Consider the following 10,127-nt stretch of genomic DNA (forward strand, 5'->3'; position numbering starts at 1 on the left):
ATAACAAAGAATGCAGCCCTCACTGTACAGGTGGGGTGTGGAGGGCAGGGCAAATTTGCTCCTTCAAGGGAACTAAACCATATGTTCTAGTGTTAGGAATCCACACTCACTCCAGGGAAGGCTTAGGGTCAAAGGGCATTTAAGCCAGTGTGTGTTGGGGGGTGACGCACTGTCAGATGGAAAGGAAGAGTCCATGTTTTCCATTAGCTCACTCTAGGAAGGTCCTGTGCTGGTTGGAGGAACAGAAGGATCAGGGGTTTAGTCTGGGAGGTCACATAGGGGTCAGCACAGTCTGGAAGGGCTTGAGATCCCTGAGGGCACTCAGGAGGCTATCCACCAACGTGGCCCCAAAAATGGGTTCTCACAGAAGAGGTCTGGTTGCTTTCCATGCACATTGTTTTCTTTCCTTCCTGAGGATGCATGTGGCACGGGGTCCTGAGAAGCCCCTTGTTGGCTTCATCTACCTGTTAGCTACCAGTATTGAGCTAGTCAATGTCTCTGATATTTGCCAGCATCCCAGTCACAGAGCAAGAACCATAGTAAATTCATTCTGAGGTTGGCTCCTAGAGTGAGAATTTCTTCACATGCATGGTAATGAATCAGTAGACAGTAGGCTTCCCTGTTTGATCCAGCTTGTCTTGGCCCTTACTGGAAGCTAGGAGAGAGAAGAAGACTGCCGAAGAGTAATGCTCCTGACTAGGAAAGGAGATCCCCTGGATGCTGGGGAAAGTCTCTAAAAGCAGTTCTTGGTTCTGAACTGCCTGCTTTATCCTCTTACCAACAGCCTTGCTGGCCAGTGGGTTAGCAGTATCTTCATCTGCAAACCTAAGTGGAAAAATTATACTTTCTTCCTATCTTTTCAATTCTTATTTAAAACTAAACTCTTTTTTGGAGTTAATTGTAAGTTCACATGCAGTCATAAGAAATAATACAGAAATATCTGTGACCTTTTATCAATTTCCTTCAGTGTTACTATCTTGCAAAACTATAGTACAATGCCTCAACTGGTGTACTATTATGGGTACAGCTGAGATACAGAACAATTTCATCATCCCAAGGCTGCTTCATGTTAGCCATCCCTCCCCTTCTCTTCCTCACTCTTCCTGCCCTTAACCTACTCCTTATCCCTGGCAACCATTAGCCTACTTTCTATTATTTTGTCATTTCAAAAATGTTTTGCAGCTAGAACCATACTGTATGCAAATTTTTGAGTTTTTTATTTATTTATTTTTAACTTAGCATTGTTCCTAGGGATTCATCTAAGTTATTTCATGCATCAGTTATTTATTCCTTTTTATCATTGAGTAGTATTCCATATTCACCTGTTGTAGAATATCAGGATTCTACCTGGTGTTTGTGTGTGTGTGTTAGTTGCTTAGTTGTGTCTGACTCTTGGTAACCCCATGGACTGTAGCTCACCAGGCTCCTCTGTCCCAGGAATTCTCCAGGCAAGAATAATGGAGTGGGTTGCCATTCCCTTCTCCAGGGGAATGCTGGACTATTAAAAATAAATCTATTATGAACATAGATGTACAGGCTTTGGTAAGTGTTCATTTATCTGAAACAAAGCCCAAGAGTACAATTCCTAGCTCATATGGCAATTGCATGTTTCATTTTATGAGAAATGGACAAACTGTTTTCCAGAGTGGCTGCAGCATTTCATGTTTCCACCAGTCATTTATGAATGATCCAGTACCTCTACATGCTTGTCAGCATTTGGTGTTTGATTTTTTTAAAAGTAATTCTTATAGGTGTGTAACATTATCTCATCATCATTTTATTTGCATTCCCCTAACGAGTAATGCTGTTGATCCTCTTTTCATATGCTTGTTTGCTATCTTAATGTTTCTTTGGTGAAATTTGTCTTCATGTCTTTCACCCAATTTCTAATTAGGTTGTTTGATTTTTTTTTTAACTGTTGAGCTTTGAAAATTCTTTATACGTTTTAAATACTAATCCTTCTGTATCAGAAATATATTTTTGCAAATGTTTTCTCCATCTATAGCTTGTCTTCTCAATTTTTAGCAGAGTCTATTGTAGAGAAAAAGTTTTAATTTTTACCATCGTATATATCATTAGATTAGCTATAAAGCATAAGTTGAGATGATTTCTGGGGGTCTTCAGTGAAGCTGAACAATGTTAGGAATTTTAAAACAGTCTTTTGTTCCTTAATTTCCCAAGTTCAAAGGGAATATTTTCAAAGAGAGAAGAGAGTATGAATTCTTTATTTCCCGTTGGATAGACATCTATTTCTCCCAAGTTCAGGTTGTTGGTGGTGATGATTTTTTTCCCAGGGCTTTCTATGCATACTTTAAATGATTATGCCCAACCCCCCCTTAAGGCAGATGTAAACAGCAACTGAGATGGCAGATGGTAATGTAAATCTAGACCTTGGAGAGTTTGAAATAACAGCCACATATGTGCAGTGTTGAAGTCATGGACCCTTGGCCTACAGTGTTCCCAGTTTAAGTGCAAGGAGCCATTGTATCTGTGACATGATTTGTGGATCCAGGAGCCCTCTGATGTGCGGCTCAATTGGCTTCTGGCTTCATTTCTGATGAATGCTTAATGGTAAATAGCTTTAAATGAACGTATTTTTATTTTAATCACAAATGTTCAATCTTTATGAATAAGAGTGGTCACAGTGATGGACATTTTCAGACAGTTTATTTCAGTCAATAGCCAATAAAATGTGCACTTGAAATATTTGCCTTCCAAAAGCAATCTAAGGCAGCTCCGTGTTGATGGGTGTTGGGGCTCCAGCTTTTCAATTAAGAGAAAGAGAGGGAAAGAGAGAGAGCACTGAACATTTGTAGGCTGGTGTTTAATCCCAGAGATCTGGCTGGATCACTTTGGTTATCTCTTTAATCCTCAGAGAGGAGAATTACGGTTTTAGATCAATATCTTCTGGTAAATAGTGTCTGTGGGAAGCTTTGAATACAACTTTAACTCTTTATAATGGAGGATGATTTGAGATAATCTATAAGAAAATGCTGATATCATTTATTCTCATCTGAAATAAAAATATAAACTGTATTTAACTTTCTAGAAATTGCCAAATACTTAGTAAGTACTTATTGAAATTAGAGGTAATATTATTTATCCACTTGAGATAATTATAGCTTCACATGAAATTATAAGAAATGCTACAGAAAGATAGATCCTTTCTATATTGTGCTCAGTTTCTCCCAGGGGTGACATTTTGTAAGACTATATCACATATCACAATCAGATATTGATACCCATACAATTCACCTACCTTATTCCAATTTCTCCAGCTGTGTGTATGTATTAAGTTTTATACAATTTTATCACCTGTGTAGGTTTGTGTATCTAGAACCACAGTTGAGGTACTGAATATATCCACTGCCAGGAAGATCCCTCTTGCTCTTCTATAACCACACCTTTCTCCCTACTTCCCACTCCTGTGGTCTCTGTTCCATCACTATATTATCTCTGGCCCTCTGGTAGCCACTAATCTGTTCTCCATTTCTGTGATTTTGTCATTTCCCGAATGTTATATAAATGGAATCATATAGTATATAACCTTTGGTACTAGTTTTTTTCCTCTTGGCATAATTCTCTGGAGATTATTCATGTTATCAGTAGTTCATGTTATTTTTTTATTGCTGAGTATTCTATTGTATGCATATACCCCAGCTTGTTTAACCATTCACCTGTTGAAGGCTATTTGGGCTGAATTCAGTTACCATTTATTACAAATAAAACTGCTGTGTACATTTATGTACAGGCTTTTGTGTGAGCCTAAGTTTTCACTTCTCTGGGATTAAGGCAAAGGGGTGCAACCGTTGTTCTGTATAGCAATTGAATATCTGATTTTTTAAAAAATGTGCAACACTTTTTATTCCAATCACCTCTCAAAACAGATTTCGGTATGATGAGAACACAATTCAGTGAACACATGGGAACAAGGTAATGCATTGTTTAATTTTCTAAAAAGTCACCAAGCCATTTTCTAGAGTGGTTATATCTGTTTATATTCCCACTAGCAATGTCTGAGCAATCTGGTTTCTCTGCATCTTTACCAGCAATTGACGTTGACACTAGTTTTTATTTTAGCCATTATAATAGGTGTGCAATGATATTGGCTGTCTGAGGAGGCCTTACAAATAGCTGTGAAAAGAAGAGAAGCGAAAAGCAAAGGAGAAAAGGAAAGATATTCCCATTTGAACGCAGAATTCCAAAGAATAGCAAGGAGAGATAAGAAAGCCTTCCTCAGCGATCAATGCAAAGAAATAGAGGAAAACAACAGAATGGGAAAGACTAGAGATCTCTTCAAGAAAATTTGAGATACCAAGGGAACATTTCATGCAAAGATGGGCATGATAAAGGACAGAAATGGTATGGACCTAACAGAAGCAGAGATATAACAAAGAAGTGGCAAGAATACACAGAAGAACTGTACAAAAAAGATCTTCACGACCCAAATAATCATGATGGTGTGATCACTCACCTAGAGCCAGACATCCTGGAATGCGAAGTCAAGTGGACCTTAGGAAGCATCACTACAAACAAAGCTAGTGGAGATGATGGAATTCCAGTTGAGCTATTTCAATCCTGAAAGATGATGCTGTGAAAGTGCTGCACTCAATATGCCAGCAAATTTGGAAAACTCAGCAGTGGCCACAGGACTGGAAAAGGTCAGTTTTCACTCCAATCCCAAAGGAAGACAATGCCAAAGAATGCTCAAACTACTGCACAATTGCACTCATCTCACACGCTAGTAAAGTAATGCTCAAAATTCTCCAAGCCAGGCTTCAGCAATACACGAACTATGCACTTCCAGATGTTCAAGCTGGTTTTAGAAAAGGCAGAGGAACCAGAGATCAAATTGCCAACATTTGCTGGATCATCGAAAAAGTAAGAGAGTTCCAGAAAAACATCTATTTCTGCTTTATTGACTATGCCAAAGCCTTTCACTGTGTGGATCACAATAAACTGTGGAAAATTCTTCAAGAGATGGGAATACCAGACCACCTGACCTGTCTCTTGAGAGACCTCTATGCAGGTCAGGAAGCAACAGTTAGAACTGGACATGGAACAGACTGGTTCCAAATAGGAAAAGGAATACATCAAGGCTGTATATTGTTACCCTGCTTATTTAACTTCTATGCAGAGTACATCATGAGAAACGCTGGGCTGGAAGAAGCACAAGCTGGAGTCAAGATTGCCGGGAGAAATATCAATAACCTCAGATATGCAGATGACACCACCCTTATGGCAGAAAGTGAAGAGGAACTCAAAAGCCTCTGGATGAAAGTGAAAGAGGAGAGTGAAAAAGTTGGCTTAAAGCTCAACATTCAGAAAACGAAGATCATGGCATCCGGTCCCATCACCTCATGGGAAGTAGATGGGGAAACAGTGGAAACAGTGTCAGACTTTATTTTTTTGGGCTCCAAAATCACTGCAGATGGTGATTGCAGCCATGAAATTAAAAGATGCTTACTCCTTGGAAGGAAAGTTATGACCAACTTAGATAGCATATTCAAAAGCAGAGACATTATTTTGCCAACAAAGGTCCGTCCAGTCAAGGCTATAGTTTTTCCAGTGGTCATGTATGGATGTGAGAGTTGGACTGTGAAGAAGGCTGAGCACTGAAGAATTGATGCTTTTGAATTGTGGTATTGGAGAAGACTCTTGAGAGTCCCTTGGACTGCAAGGAGATCCAATCAGTCCATCCTAAAGGAGACCAGACCTGGGTGTTCATCGAAAGGACTGATGCTGAAGCTGAAACTCCAGTACTTTGGCCACCTCATGCGAAGAGTTGACTCATTGGAAAAGACCCTGATGCTGGGAGGGATTGGGGGCAGGAGGAGAAAGGGACGACAGAGGATGAGATGGCTGGATGGCATCACCGACTCGATGGATGTGAGTTTGAGTAAACTCCGGGAGTTGGTGATGGACAGGGAGGCCTGGCGTGCTGCGATTCGTGGGGTCACAAAGAGTCAGACACGACTGAATGATTGAACTGAACTGAACTGAACTATGGCTAATGACGTTGAACATTTTTTCATGTATTTAGTTTGCTGTTTATCCTCTTCAGTGAAGTGTCTACATGTGCCGTTTGCTCATTGTCTAATTGTCCAATGTTTACTGTTTAGAGAATTATTTATATATTCCAGATATTAATCTTTTGTTGGACATGTGGTTTGAAAAGATATTCTTGTAGTATGTAGTTTATCTTTTTATCTTCTTCACATGAGTTTCACAGAGCAAAATTTTAAATTTCATGAGTCTTATTTAAAGATTTTCCATTGAAACCATCTAGGACTAGACATTTCCTTTGAGAGCTTTCAAATTACAGTTGCAATTTATTTACATGTTCTAGGTTTATACAGATGACTTGTTTTCTGTGGGTTAAATTTTGATAGTTGGTTTTCAAGCATTGGTGGTTCATTTCTTCTAAATTACTGAATTCTGAGCATGAAGTTATTATTTGTTATCTTTTAAGTGGGTGTAGGATACATAGTAATATTCCTTGTTTCATGCTTGATATTGGTGATTTGGTGATCTTCTCTCTATTTTGTCAGCTATTTGTTTCATTGACTTTTTTTTTCTGTTGTTCTGTTATTTCAATTTCATTGACTTCTACTTTTATCTGTATTATTTTCTTTTTTTCTACCTGATTTGGATTTATTTTGTCTTTCTTTTATTGGTTTCTTGGAATAGGAAAATAGGTTATTGATTTTCTTCATTTCTCTCTTCATTTTAAATGTATTAATGATATAAATTCCCCTCTCAGAATTACTTTAACAGCATGCTACAGAGTTTGATGTGTTGTATTTTCATTTTCATTTAATTCTAGGTGTTTTCCAATTTCCTTTGAACCTTCCTTCTGACACAATGTTAGGTACAACAGATACAATAGTGAATAAAATACAGTGTCACTATAATTTCAAAGTCCTTTGCATGAAATATGGTTCAGGCAGATAGCCAAGAACAGTTGAATTTTGGAGGTTGTAAGACTACAGCAACTATTTACCTACCCTTTTGAAAAAGAACAAAAAATGACATTCTTTTAGGAGGGACAGTGTAACATCATTTTAAGGACTGTCAAATTTTAAATGAAACTTTGAATTATTGTGATGTTTTGGCCTCAGTGATGACATCTCCCCAGGAATGTGGGTGACTGCCTTTAGATGACAGTGGTGTCCCTACTCTCTGATGTCAGCTGACCTGCTTGAATATCTCATAGGATGGGCCCATCATCTGTCAGGACCTGACACCGCAGCTTTCCAAGACCTGACTGGGTATTTGATCTGTGATATACCCATGTTTTCCATGCACACCCTGTCTTTTATCTCACTGTCATCTCTACATTGATTTTCTCTCATTCCTGCAGCTGATTCTGTTCCAAGTTTTGCCCCACTTATGTGCCTTTCTCTCTAGACTCCAGGCCCTGGCCTATACTGGTTTGTCTTATCCAGTTGAGATCCAGAACCATGAGGTTCTGAGCATCATTTTGACCAAAGAGGGCACAGTCCCAGTGACCTTAAGTGCCATTTTAACCCAGAGAATCACAATCACACTAATTGTTCTTGAGCAGTCTTCTGATCCAAACAGACATCATCACCCTGCCCTACAGCCTTTTATTAAGTTCTCATTTCAATCTAACTATATTCCAATGAATTCTCATCACAACCCACTAGGTATGTGTTATTTTATGTTACAGATTTGAAACTTGATTATCAGAGATCTAGGTCACTTGTCAATGCTGAATAGCTGCTAAGGAGCAAGGGAGTGGCTTGAACCCACATCTCTCTTCCCCAGTCAAAGTTCTTTTCTCTATCTTGCCTGTAATGCATGTGACACTGTCCCCAGTTGTCTCTGCATTGGTGGTCTTCCCATGCTTCATTCTCTTGCAGCAATGAAGCAAACAGATACAACCCATACTTTGCTTCCTCGTAAAAACCAAGTGTTTTATTCTTTTTGAGTAACATGCTCTCAAAGCTGGACATTAAAACGGTGATCACCACTCAGTAGAATAGCAAGAGAGCCATGCGGCTTTTCTTCGGTTACTAATCCAAAGCTTTGTTCAAATATTAATTCTATCATGGCTTCTCTGATGCTCGATTAAGTCACTGTACTAAAGATGAGATACATGCTGAAAATATGCTAAGGCAACTCTAAGTCATTCAGGCACTTCAGTTCAGTCGCTCAGTCGTGTCCGACTCTTTGTGACCCCATGAATCACAGCACACCAGGCCTCCCTGTCCATCACCAACTTCCAGAGTTCACTCAGACTCACGTCCATTGAGTTGGTGATGCCATCCAGCCATCTCATCCTCTGTCGTCCCCTTTTCCTCCTGCCCCCAATCCCTCCCAGCATCAGGGTCTTTTCCAATGAGTCAACTCTTTGCATGAGGTGGCCAAAGTTCTGGAGGTTCAGCTTTAGCATCAGTCCTTCCAAAGAACACCCAGGACTGATCTCCTTTAGAAGGGACTGGTTGAATCTCCTTGCAGTCCAAGGAACTCTCAAGAGTCTTCTCCAACACCACAGTTCAAAAGCATCAATTCTTCATTGCTCAGCTTTCTTCACAGTCCAACTCTCACATCCATACATGACCACTGGAAAAACCATAGCCTTGACTAGACGGACCTTTGTTGGCAAAGTAATGTCTCTGCTTTTCAATATGCTATTTAGGTTGGTCATAACTTTCCTTCCAAGGAGTAAGTGTCTTTTAATTTCATGGCTGCAATCACCATCTACAGTGATTTTTGAGCCCTCCAAAAATAAAGTCTGACAGTGTTTCCAATGTTTCCCCATCTATTTCCCATGAGGTGAGGGACCAGATGCCATGATCTTTGTTTTCTGAATGTTGAGCTTTAAGTCAACTTTTTCACTCTCCTTTTTCACTTTCATCAAGAGGCTTTTGAGTTCCTCTTCACTTTCTGCCATAAGGGTGGTGTCATCTGCATATCTGAGGTTATTGATATTTCTCCTGGCAATCTTGATTCCAGCTTGTGCTTCTTCCAGCCCAGCGTTTCTCATGATGTACTCTGCATAGAAGTTAAATAAGCAGAGTGACAGTATACAGCCTTGATGTATTCCTTTTCCTATTTGGAACCAGTCTGTTGTTCCATGTCCAGTTCTAACTGTTGCTTCCTGACCTGCATATAGCTTTCTCAAGAGGCAGGTCAGGTGGTCTGGTATTCCTATCTCTTTCAGAATTTTCCACAGTTTATTGTGATCCACACAGTCAAAGGCTTTGGCATAGTCAATAAAGCAGAAATAGATGTTTTTCTGGAACTCTCTTGCTTTTTCCATGATCCAGCAGATGTTGGTGATTTGATCTCTGGTTCCTCTCCCTTTCCTAAAACCAGCTTGAAGATTGGAAGTTCACGGTTCACATATTGCTGAAGCCTGGCTTGGAGAATTTTGAGCATTACTTTACTAGTGTGTGAGATGAGTGCAGTTGTGTGGTAGTTTGAGCATTCTTTGGCATTGCCTTTCTTTGGGATTGGAATGAAAACTGACCTTTTCCAGTGCTGTGGCCACTGCTGAGTTTTCCAAATTTGCTGGCATATTGAGTGCAGCACTTTCACAGCATCATCTTTCAGGATTGAAATAGCTCAACTGGAATTCCATCACCTCCACTAGCTTTGTTCGTACTAATGCTTTCTAAGGCCCACTTGTCTTCACATTCCAGGATGTCTGGCTCTAGGTGAGTGATCACACCATAGTGATTATCTGGGTCATGAAGGGCACCCAAATGCTCTCTGGTCACTGGTTACCTCTCCGGTATGAACATGCCTGTGGAGAATGAATTCATAGTCCTTTTCCATGCTTGCTTCCTTCTAGCTAAGCTATTAGTGTTTTCCAAATCTGAGACTTGTTCAGATTCTGAGAAATTTCCACTAGAGGCAACACAATGAGGGAACTGAGCCTAATTCCCACTGCATCACCAAAACCTTTCAAACGTTACTGCAAGCATTCATATGAGGCTGCCTGGTTGGAGGAAACCAGCGAGGGAATTGATGTCAGCTACCAGATGGTAATAGCAGTGCAACACACTGCATTGTTTATGGGGGCTTCTAAACACAGAGGGAGCAAGCACGTATATTTTCCCAAAGGGCACATGGAATTTTAAGGTATGTGCCATGTG

Source organism: Bos indicus, chromosome 4 (assembly GCF_029378745.1).
Source record: "Bos indicus isolate NIAB-ARS_2022 breed Sahiwal x Tharparkar chromosome 4, NIAB-ARS_B.indTharparkar_mat_pri_1.0, whole genome shotgun sequence".
Classification (NCBI taxonomy): domain Eukaryota; kingdom Metazoa; phylum Chordata; class Mammalia; order Artiodactyla; family Bovidae; genus Bos; species Bos indicus.